The sequence below is a fragment of the Seriola dumerili genome, unplaced genomic scaffold, assembly GCF_002260705.1.
Source record: "Seriola dumerili isolate Sdu_G_001 unplaced genomic scaffold, Sdu_1.0 BDQW01000003.1, whole genome shotgun sequence".
In the NCBI taxonomy this organism is placed as follows: Eukaryota; Metazoa; Chordata; class Actinopteri; order Carangiformes; family Carangidae; genus Seriola; species Seriola dumerili.
The window spans coordinates 16,265,498-16,278,226 of NW_019174258.1; positions in this window are offsets into that span (position 1 = coordinate 16,265,498).

The window sequence follows — 12,729 nt, forward strand, 5'->3', positions numbered from 1 at the left end:
CATGGTCTTTGAATCTCTCACAGGAAGATCCACTGTAATATGTCAAACACTGTGTGAAAGAAAAGCCAAGTTCTTGATTTATTTAAAGAAAGAAAAGAAGAACAGCTCTTGAATTATTGACTGAAACCAAAATGTAACTTTACAAAATGAAATAGTCATGATCTTGCAGAGGAAAGGGACACTGGTTTTGGGACTGACACTTGTGCTGCAGTCTGTTCCTGTAATTCTGACCTCCATGTTCATCCCCTTGCACAGGTGGTGGTGGGACTGATCCTCTTCCCCAGCTGGCTCCAGGATGCCTCCAGCAGCGATACAGATGTTATGGAGCACTGCACACACCACAACGACATTAGGAGTAAAGGTGTAATCCACTTCCAGGGCTTTGAAGAAGATCACTCACCACCGTACCTTCATCATGCTCACGACTCTCTCTACGACAGATCGGGCTCTGTCATGGTGAGCGTTGAAGCGCCTCCACTCTTCCCCTCACTGGCTCCTGGTATGGGGTAATGAGGTTGGCTGGTGCAGTCAACATGGGTATACCCCATTCCCCACCATGAGCTAACCAGCTGGTGGGTAACAGCCCCTGACTAACGCTAGAAAGGTTCTTAGCACCCTGGTGTCGCGGATTGAAGCAGGGTAAGCGACAAATACAGTGGGATCTAAAACAACACTCTCCCATTCAAGGGGATAGGAGTCTAGTGGTGTCCAAGACTGTCTCAGACTTTTGGACCCCACTGTATGTCCAGAAATTTGCCAGCGCTGTCACAGATTGCCTGAAGCTGGATGCAGTGGAAGAGTTCCTGTTCAGGTTATCTTGTGCATGTGGACTGTGGGGAACTTTGATGCAGGCATGGCATCCAAAAATGGCTCCCACACAGTGGCTGAGCGCAGCCAGGCCTGTTGTCAAGGGGTTCAAAGCCATGGCCAACTTCAGCACACTGTGCCCGAGTGGAGAGCTGGACCACTTTGTCCAGGAGAGACAGGGCTGCATCACACATCAGATGTACAATGTCAAACATGGTCATCTTTGGCTTATTGCAGACCCAGTAGACAACTGTGTAAGACAGTCTATGTGCCAGCCAGTAGACCACCAGGGGGACCTCCAAATATTGACCCCAGTCATGGGTCTTGTTCCTCCTAAGAAGGCCATCATTGCCTCAATAGATGACCTAGACAGGCGATAACCAAAGTGTATGTCTTTTAGATAGATGGATCTAAATAGATCTGTACAAGAGGGACATGGGGGGCATTTATTTTGCTCCTCCCCTGTAAAAGACAAAGTAAAGTTGTCACAGGTGACAGTCTTGTTATCAGTATATTGTGATGTTTTCTTGTGGTGTCATTAGGTCTGCTCCACAGGATTAGATGATGTCACCTGCTGGTCAAACAGGGGATTCCTCTGCAGGTTATGCCACACACCCACCTGTGCTTAAGCTAGTCTTCCCTGTTTGCAACTCGCCCCTCCTTTTCTTCCTCTGTGCTCTGTCTACCAATCCCCAGCCTTCTGTCTAATCGCAGGATGTGATAAAAGCCGCAGTGTGCAGAAGCCAGGTGAACAGTCTGCCTCTAGTTTGATGTCAACTGTGTGTTGAATAAATTGCTCATCTGAACCACGATAATTAACTTGTGCGATTGAAATATAGTTGACTAGTTGAAGCACTTGTTCTATATAGGTTAGTTGATTTTTTTTTCACACACCTTGGTTGTGCACCACACACAGTTTACCTTTGTTTATTTCACATTAGGTTATGGGTGATGGTCTCCCATGTTTCAGTTCAAAAGTCTAGAGTAAACAGGTAAGAGCATTTACTTATACTGTTTATTTTAATAGCGGTATATAAGCATAATGCATCATTACATGAGGTAAAACATAATGGCTAACTTCTACATAGGAACACAGCACGAACAATTTCAGTTATATTCTGATGGTGTGTTCAATGTTCAAAGCCCATATTAGCGTCCTCTTCTCATTCGTTAACACAATGCCATGAGCCTCTGCAGCCCTTACCTTACCTCCTGTGAATGTCTCTTTGCAGAAAGCTCCATACCTCCCATTTCACTCTTTAACTCTGAGAGTCCCCAGCTGCCCTTTATAGGCCACTAATTGAAGATTGGCTCATCAGGATCTTTACTACTCAGCTGGGTTGTTGGCTATTCATTGAGTGCAGTGTTGGGTCCTTTATTATCTGATAAAAATCTTTGGAGAAACACCTGTTTGTGTCAGCCTGTATCAGCCAAACAACTTGAAAGCACAATCAAATCAACATTTGACGTGTCTACAGAGTTTTGTGGTGGTTCTTAAGAAATTATATTTATGACTTACAGGGGCTAAATTGGGATTTGTGAGGAGGGGGAACCTTTGTCCAATTAAAAAACTTACCAGAGAGCAAAATGAATTGACTGGATTTAAAATGGTGCTATGCACACTATGAGAGGCAATACACCCCTAATGCATTTCATGGCTTGTGTGCCTGATGATGTCTGATAATTGATATCAGTATAACCTATAAATCTCGTTAACATTGGTTTGGTGTAGAAATCTGCTCAAATATTTGTCTTTGTAAACTTTACAGAATTACTTATGAAGACCCATATGCTGGGACATTTACTGGCAGATTTGAAAACACAAGGGTGATATGATATGTGAATATTGAAGGACAGGGAGCTCAGCTCCGAGAGGGTGCTATTTGGACATGATGAGGCGGATGATGTTTTGAATTCAACATGTTTGAAATGTAAAAATGTTGATATCTACAGTGGTAGATTTGGAGGCCTAACATATAATACCTAGGAACCATTTAGTTTCACTTGTGTGACTGGTAGCCTATATTCATTTTTTAATTTTAATTCCAACCTTAGTAATCATGTAATATTTTTCACCAGGTTGTCCATGTTTATGTAGTCTGCATGAAACAAAATGATAAGAACGAACCTGGCAAAATATCTAAGAATGCACTTTGTAGTTTCACCACAGCAGACCCACGTCACTAACATCCACTACTGCATAATTACATAGCTGTACTTATTAAGTAAATGCACTTAAATTCTCTCTTTCAAGGAAAGATCAGTGTCAAGTCATGATGTTTTCCAGTACAGTCAAGGAAAAGTGGTCAGGAAAGGACATAGGATGTAATTTCTTTTGAGTAATAGACTGCAACCCTCCTACCAGCAGCCAATCAGCAACAAGCACATACTGCTACAGTAAGCCCAGAGGGCAAAACGTGTCAGTCACTTATGGCACTGTTTAAGTCAGCTAAACATTTTCACACTGTACTCAAGAGAGTTAGTAACACTGTTTAGGGTTGCAATTCTTTCATTTATATGGCTGATAGTTAGGTTGGTAACATATAAAAGGTGAATAGGTGGGAGAAGGTGAAAGCTTTTGTCAGTGTTATACTTTACAGTAGAGGCAGAATGTACCTGTGAAAGTTGATGCAAAAATATCAGTAGAAAAAATAGTTTTTCCATTTTTGGCTGGTAATAAACTGCAGTTAAAAACAGTCCTAAACAAATGTTATTTTCATGCCCACACACCTACAAAGTGCAGAGGACAATGATGAACATTCACTTACTGCAGATATTGTAAATTCTCTATAGGCACAAACTCACCCTCTCCCCCATCTTTAATAGACTGACATGTACTGCAAAACAATATCACCCTTCCTTCCACAACTTGACAGAGTGGAGTCACTCATAGCTCCATTTTAGCTAACCTAAATAAAAAACCTGTTAATGTTCTGAAACAGGATCTAGAAAAACAAACGGCAAGCATACATTACACTGCTCCTGCTTGAGCATTGAGCCTTTCAAAACAAAAAACAACAAAAAACTATATATCATATAACAGGCTGACTCGTGCTGAAATCGACTTGTTGATGGATAAAGAGTCAGTGGGGATAAAGACAATCTCATCAGTAACAGCAGTTCAAACTGCTCTCGCTCTGAGGTTTTATCTATCACACTGTGTTTCTGGCTCTCTGGACTGTCTGCATTACAGATACTGATGTGCAGTAATGCTGTGATAGACTTGGATGAACTTAGTAAAAGTCATCAGCGCTCTAAATGTGAATTTTATTGCTGCATCACTAAGATGTCAGCTGGGTGTGTGTCTGTGTGTGTGTGTATGTGTGTGTGTGATCATATTGGTATAATGAGCATCAAAATTACTAGCACAGCTGGGGTTCATGGAGACTATGAATGTATTATTTAATATAGAATTGATATGAAGAATAAACCAAATGACCAATGTCTTTTACTGCAGTGGAGACAGTCCTATAGTTCCCCATTAAAAAGCTTCAGGAACAACAAGTGGAATTTACGGAGGCTTCCTGTACATTTACATACATTACATCACCAAACCAGCAAGTTATGCGTCTTTTCTCTTGTAAAACCAAAACATAGTTTGAAATCACAGCTCAGTCTTTGACAAAATCACCAAACACATGAATGAAAGATAGACGATGTAACAGTTATAAAAGCAGGATTTTATAATCGGTGGTCAAACATTCACTTGGACTCAAGGATGAACTTATCAGATTTTGCTGGTCAAAGTTCAAGGTCACAGTGACCTCACAAAATATGTTTTTGGCCATAACTCATGAATTTATGACACAATTTAAGACGAATGTCTATTAGGATGAAATTAAATGATCCTGCATAATCTACCTTTAATGATGAGTTGGAGATGGATGGTGCATTGTACTTGTATATCAGCAATGTGAACAGGAGTGGGCTAAGCACACAGTCCAGGGGAGGGACAGTACTCCTCCAGCACCACGATCTGGACAGACTACCAGTGAGGAAGTCCAGCACTGAGATGCAGAGGAAAGTGTTGTTACCTCTCCAACCGGGTCCTAGCGGGCTCATAATCTGGCATTGTGGGATGGGTTTGTGTTGAAGGCTGAGCTAAAATCAATGAATAGCCTTATTTTTTTCCCCAGGCACTACGGGGCTGGGTGGAGGGCAGATGTTACAGCATCATCAGCGAGACCAATGGCGTGCCGTCAGGACACGCAAGGCAAGCAGTGTTTCTCAGCCATGGGTGTGTGTCCCGTTGATATTTGGGCCTCGTCCAGCTGAGGGGAGATGATATTGTACTTATTATTATGTGCAGATGTGTGTGGAAACTGTACTTGCACATTAAAAAATAATCTCAACAGTCTTTTCTTTTTAAACATTAAGAGTTAGCAGTAGCTACGAATCTTTTTGTTTTGTTTCTTTGGTCTAAAAATGTAATTTGTTTTTTTTAATCAAAGAACTCGGTTCTCTGCAACATCCGCAGTAGGTTTGACAACATGTTGTGGCAGGAAAACACAGGAATTTGCATTCATTGTCAGTTAATGGTAAATATGTCACTGATTTACAGGGTTCAGACATTAAATCTGCAATTAAACAAAATACTAAGATAAGAGTTAAGTGTTTATAAGTGAGAACTTGTCTCTGAATGTGTGAAGAAAAATATTATTTGAGACACGATTCTGCAAATAAGTTGATTCAGTGAATATTAATGTGTGTGTGTGTGTGTGTGTGTGTGTGTGTGTGTGTGTGTGTGTTAATGATTTCCCATGAAGGTGGATTTGCCACTGTGAAGCTGGCTCCCTGCGGGCTGAGAGGGTTGACGGGGGCAGAGATGAGTGTGGGACAGAGTCAGAGATGAAAGCAGAACTAAAACTCAGTGAATTGGTAAATGTCAAGAGTGGAGGAATCCTCTTCAGATCAGCCTGCTGACTCTGGGTTGTGCGCTAGCGTTTGGTTTATCTCATCCAAACAGAGATAGAGTGGAGCATCCGTTCCTAACTGATGTGATGCTCAGCAGATTCTTACTTTCAGGTTTCTGAGGGCAGCAGCTCTAATGTTTTGGTTCACTTTAATCACTCTCATCAGCATCGTGTCCAACAGCAGTGGGTGGGAGTTTTCAGTGAACAAGACTAGGTCAAAACCCAGCATATGGCTGGACCATGTGGCCAATGTGTGAAATTTAGGATGTAGTTGAAAGCTGCTTTGGAACTGCTGTAAATACATTCACATTATCTCCTCCCTTGGGCACAATTACAGCAGATAATAGGCTTATAGGCAGTTATATCTGTGTCTGTCTCGCAGTCAGATTAGAAGTGATGCATGCTGGGTGTTACAACTGCAATCATATTGTGTTTTTTTTTTGTTGTTGTATGTTTTTCTCTCTGTGGCCTGAGAGTTGGTGTGACATGTGCACGAGTGAGTGTATGTAAGTAGGTGTGCCAGGACGAGCCGGTGATTGGTGGATAGCATTGACACTTGCGGCTGATTGGTTCCTGTCGGATGTCCACCAAATATAAGGAACCACTTTTGACCACCTTTTCTCCTGTTCTTTTTTGTTAGTTAGGAAGGTTACTTGTTATTTGGTTTTGCTATAGGTTGTGTTGGTGTTTTGTTTCCATATTGATTTGTTTTGCGTCTGAAGCTGGAATAAACTCTCAGTTTATTGGAAGGTACTTGGAAAATAAATACACCAGTTAACATTCACTAGTAATTTGTTCCTGTGGCTGCTTGTGAAGATGGGGTACTCATGGTATGTCTTGGCCATCCTCAGATAGGATATAACACTGGGTAACATTGGGTAACAACAACACAAACAAACCAGCCCCGGACGGATGTGGTGGTCATATATGCCTCCATGCACCTCACAATTTTTATTTCATGGAAAAACTTTCACCTGAAGTGTATTTATAAATTCAATTTTTGGTCTAAATCTTCACTGGATGCACCGATCCCATGGTCCATTCTGATTTTCCACTTGGTAAGTGCAGCGATGAATTAATGGAGATAATGAAAGTCCTTAAATCCACACCACAAAAAACAGATCGAGTCAGGTCAAGAAGTTGTTTTCAGCGTCTTAGAAACGCAGGGTAGTGGCATAGAGGGACAGTGAGTGCTTAAGATATAATTAAGATATCATTTGCTTCAAAAAAATTGATAGGCTAGCTCAGCTGGCATCTGTTCACTAATCAATTACAAGTTTAATTAGTTATGAATTAGTTAAATTATATTTGTCACGCCTAATCAATCATTGGGTAATGTATGATTTCCATTTGTGGTATATTTCTAGTTAGATATGTCAGCTTGTAACAAGCCCCAAGGCTCAGTGACAGGCTCGGTAAACATTATCATTTTATAAATCCATCATGTAGTCTTTAAATAAACTCTTACAACTACAACCAGCATGTTGAGTGACTTATTCAAAACCAGCCTCACATGACAGCTTTAAGCAGTAGGCTACTGGGCCGGTGGCTCAATAAGAAAAAAACAAAAAAAAAAAAACAGAAAAATCCAAATGCTTCAAATAGTTGTTTATCTAGCAACAGATGCCCTGCAGACAACAGACAGGAGAAGCAGAGAAGCAGAGTGGGTGTGGAACCACAGCTCCCAGTACAGCTCCCAGTTTTAGAGAATAAGCAGTAGACAGAGGACAACAGGAAACTTGTCTGATGAACATTCTATAGCTTTTTTTCATCAGAAATTCTAACAAGCTGATTTAAGTCCTCAGAGTCTGTGATCATCTCAGAAAGACAGAGTTATATCACAGAAAGATGAAGGAGATTGAAAAACTCACTAATCTCACTCACTCTATGCTGCTAACCGAGAGCAAAGTGAAAAAAAAAAAACTAGTTTCATGTGCAGGTTGTTCTGTTTCATGTACTGTTCTACAAATCATAATTAATGAATCTCTGTTTATTTTTAACCTGCAAAAATCCCACACGATGCAACCATAAACTGGCCAGAGCGGCAGAAGACCACCCAATCTGGCAGCACTGACGAAGAGAATATGGGTGCAAAATGCAGGGTGTTCACATCCCTGGAGCTTATTTTCTTTCTTCTCTCAACAGGTCAATCCTTTATATATGTATTTAAAAAAAAAAAAACAAGACACTTTTTTCTTTGTCTTTTTTTACTCTGTCCGTCTTTAGCTGTTTGTTAGTTAGCTAGTTGTTTGTTGTTTTATGTTTATTGTTATCTGTTGTTTGTCCATCCATCCATCCATTTTCCTCTGCTCATGGGGTAGGGTCGCAGTGGCAGCAGGCTAAGCAGGGTATTCCAAACGTCCCTCTCTTCAGCAACGCTTTCCAGCTCCTCCTGGGGGATCCTGATGTGTTCCCGGGGCAGATGGGATATGTAATCCCTCCAGTGAGCTCTGGATCCAACCAGGGTCTCCTGCCAACTGGACGTGCTCCAAAGGAAGGCGACCAGGAGGCATCCTGATGGGATACCTGAACCACCTCAACTGGTTCCTTTCGACATGAAGAAGCAGCGACTACTTTGAGTTCCCTCCGGACATCCAAGCCCCCCCCCCTCTAAGGCTGAGCCCAGACACCCTACAGAGGAAACTCATTTCAGAACAATTCAAAAAACCCTAAATAAATAGGAGACATCAAATTAGATCGCCCAGAAAAGGGAAAGAGCCAGACCTGGGAGGGGGGCCCTGACCCATGGAGCCACCGCCTCATGGACCCAGCACCCGCGGGGATGGGCATTGGGGTATGGTGCGATACAGACAAGGGCAGGGACCTGGGCGTGCTGATCCCTGGTGTCACAGACTGGTCTGTTGTTTGTGTTTGTGTATATTACTGTTGTCTCGTCATGACATGGCCCAAATTCAAACCCTGTCCATCTTGCCAGACTCCCAATCAGACAAGCAGGAAAATTGCCTGCTACAGCAGCCAAAATAAAATGACATGAAAAACTATTGGACAGCCGGTGGGGACCGGATGTCAAAAAAAGAGAAATGTAGAGCATATCACTGATTTGGCCTGTATAACAGTAAGTAATAATGCTCGTATTTCATAAATTCATTTTAAGTGAAACAGTTTTAACACACTGAATGTCACAGAGTAGGTGCAATATGATCTGGCCTCACCGTCACTAATGCATATAATAATGTAGTGGGCTTAATTCATGTGTGCCAACTGCTTTTATTCAGTTCAGGTGTGAAAACTTGAGGCTCTAATCTACAAGCCCATTTTATTTTTTGGCAAAAAAGACAAGTGTTTCAAATAAGTGGGTAGCAGATATTATTACCCAACTACCCCGACATCTACCATAAGACATTTCTTGGAGAATAAGACAGAAACAATTTTTTGCTAAGAAGTACTGATTATTTTAAAAACATGTATTTTTCTTTGTTAATATGTACAGATTTTAAATGAAAATCAGCTTGTACAATAGTGACTTCCATGACGCTGACACCCGCACAGCAGAGCAGCACGTCGGGTAGTGCAACAGCCCGAGGAGCAGCCAGAGACCCTCGCTGAGGAGCAATCTACTTCTTTTGTCAGTCCAACTCACCTCCACCTCTCCTTTCCCACTCTCTCTGCCATGCCACCTCCACACTCCTCCTCCACCTCTATGCTCTCAGTCTTTGCGACAGAGGAAGAGCGGCCTTTGAGTCTTTGAGTAAGGAAGGTCCAGGTGTGTCTGCTGCGGTGCTGCCACTGACTGCACAGAGTTCAGCGAGCGTGCAGCAGAGTTGAGCGTGCACAGAGACATGTTGAGAGCGTGAGGGACACACTGAGCTCTGAGCAGGTAACCCTCTGCAGTCTTGTCCATTTGAGTCAGAGCAAGTTTTTCCTTAGTTTTTGTCATTCAAATAAAGTGTACTGGGCTGGGTTTCACAAAGTCCTTTTAGCTTAGACTACCAGTCAAAGTTTTACAGGGTTTTTACTGCCATTATAAGACTATGTCTAGAGTGCTTTACCGCTCTGGAGAAAGGATACTGCACATTTAAGGAGGTAAAGAAGTGGTAATCGGGAGGGTCAGGAGAATTCCCGGTGTGCCATTAGTGTTTCATGGCCAGGGCCGGACTGATTATTGTGTAGAAAAATATTGCGTTATAGAAAAGTAGGCTACCATGCTGCGGCATCCAGCCATCCTGAACTGAGTGCTTCTCCGCTGTCGCAGCCCCTTGTCTCTCCCAGCGCGTGAGCCGCAACCAAGTCTATATTTGCATTAGGGGGGTAAATGAGTGGCCCCTCTTCAAGTGGTAGGATCCCAGTGTGCCTTGAATTGTAATTGGTCAGCTAATGACCAATAACATGTACTCTACCTTGGGATCCTTGGACTATGACCAACTGCATGTAGGCATATACAACCACTACATTCGTCTTGGGCCAGGTTGCTTGTGTTATTTGGTAGAATAGTATTCATCTTGCTTGGCTGGACAACATGACAATGACCACAAGAAAGTGACACTTCTTGAGAATCATACCATTTATGCGGGGTAGAATGAACATTTTTTTAAATATATTTTCAGGATAAAAAAATTAAAATCAATGTTACCCAGCATGCATCACTTCTACTGTCTCCGGCACAGATAAAACCACATATTAGCCTATTATCTGCTGCAATTGTCCCCAAGGAGAAGATTATTTACTGTAGCCTTTCCATTGTGGCTATAATGTGGTTTTGCCCATGTATATACAGTCTGGGATGATGACGTAAACTGGGCTCAGGTGTGTCAGTGGGCGGGGAAGCACAGGTGATTTAGGATTGAAGACAGTTGGAAATGGGAAAAAGTCTGGGGGACATTTTCTCTTGTCTGTCATTCTTCCGCGTTCTCACATTTAAGAAAGTGTCAAGGAAACAACACAAGGTAATGTGTTCATTTATAGACTAATTTATACAGTGGTGTAAACTGATAAATCACATGCTGAAATATGTTGTCTTAGTAAAGTCCATTTACTTGTGTTCTTGCTGTTAGCTTAGCTGTGAAGCCTGTGTAACGATGTTCGATGGCTTAAGTCTCAGATTCATTTTGTTTGGGAGTGAATGATTTTTTTTAGATTTTTCATTTTCCTGCCAAGTTACTGAGACAGGAAGTCAAAGATGTCTCCAACACTAATAGAAAGAATTGTAACACATAATTTAAACTGCAGAACATCAAAATCAATTCTTAATTCCATTTTAAGAGTTGATCGATTTTGGGCTGTTTTACCTGACCGGCCTCTGATCAACAGCCACATAACCCGTGTTCTCTCCCTGAGAGAAGAGCCTCACACAGCTTCCACATTTATTGGCAGTGTAGGAGAGAGAAAACATGAAATGTGATTCAGTGAATGGTTTGGAAGTAAAAAGTCCAGTTAACAGCGTGTTTCTGTCTGGGCAGTTAAGACTTAGAGCAGCAGCCAAGACCGCTGACTGAAAGGCCTGAAGAAGAAGAAGATTGGCTTAACTCCATCCTGCTGAAACTGTCAGAGATGTTCCACCCCTCCATCACAAAACCACTGACAATCAAAAAAAAAAAAAATCTAACTTTGTGAAAACTTGTCTCCCACAAAGGTTTTAACTCACATAATAACAGCAGGATTAGGCCAGGAACACACTGGATACATGGCGTGTGCGTGGCGAAGGCGGAACATCATGGTTTTAGTTTTGGCGCCTATGTTAACGGGTTAGAGCGGACACACTGCCTGTGTCAGACCGCATCACATGATTTAGAGAGTCGGCTTCTCGCCTATTTTTCACCCACAACACATGTCCCAGCAAAAATAGACAACAGGTCATACTGACATCATCCCAGCAACATTAGATAAAACTGACACCTTCCACTATTTCTCTGTCTAGGCTGGATCTGAATATGACACAGACATGAAAAAATATAAATATATCTTTAACCATTTAAGCCGCTGCATGTGGAGACAGAGACACTTCACTGACACTTTCTGTCAAAATAAATGAGAAATCAATCTATTGTGACAAAAAAATCCAATATTCCAGTAACCTGCAAACTCTCAGCAGAGAGGCGCCAGTATGAACACACAAACATGTGCCAGCCACAGCGGGTCAGCGATGCAGCCACCACGCACATACAACACAGGCAGCGTGTTCTCAGTGTCAGACACAATAGAAAAGTGTTGTTCCAGTACAGGAAGTGTGACCTTCCATCCACTAAACCAACGTCATCATTCAATTGTAGTAGTGTCTGTTTTCCATCTGTTGAATCTAAATCAACTGATCAGCTTTTATCCAGTTTTTAGTCTCCACCAACTCCTGAGGGAAATATCTGGCTCTTTCACTGTAAACGCTGCACTTTGTTCACCAGTTAGTTGAAATGTGTGTTGGTCTGCTGGTTGTTGCTCAGAAGTAACAGGGGTTTTTAAAAATTATAATTATAATAATAACTTGTTCACTGCAAACAGCTGTCTGCTGGAGCCATAAACTATGTTATGAGTGTGAACCTAAGCAGTAAAGTGCACAGTGGACAACTACAGTGGACCCAAAAGCAGGACCTGAGACACTCAGCAGGTAAAAGTCAGTCTTTACTTATTTTTAATATTTCAACCATACATGTGGGGAAAAAAGGCTACCGCACTGACACAAGTGAACAAGACAAACTGGCACAGAGTGAAGGGAACAGTGAGACTACACTGGGGCTGGGGAGACGAACAATTAGTTTTTGGCTCCAGCAGACAGCTGTTTGCAGTGAACAAGTTATTATTATAATTATAATTTTTAAAAACCCCTGTTACTTCTGAGCAACAACCAGCAGAACCACACAATTTCAACTAACTGGTGAACAAAGTGCAGCGTTTACAGTGAAAGAGCCAGAATATTTCCCTCAGGAGTTGGTGGAGACTAAAACTGGATAAAAGCTGATCAGTGATTAGTGTGATAAATCAGAACACTACCCTACTAACAATGAATGATGACGTTGGTTTAGTGGATGGAAGGTCACACTTCCTGTACTGGAACAACAAA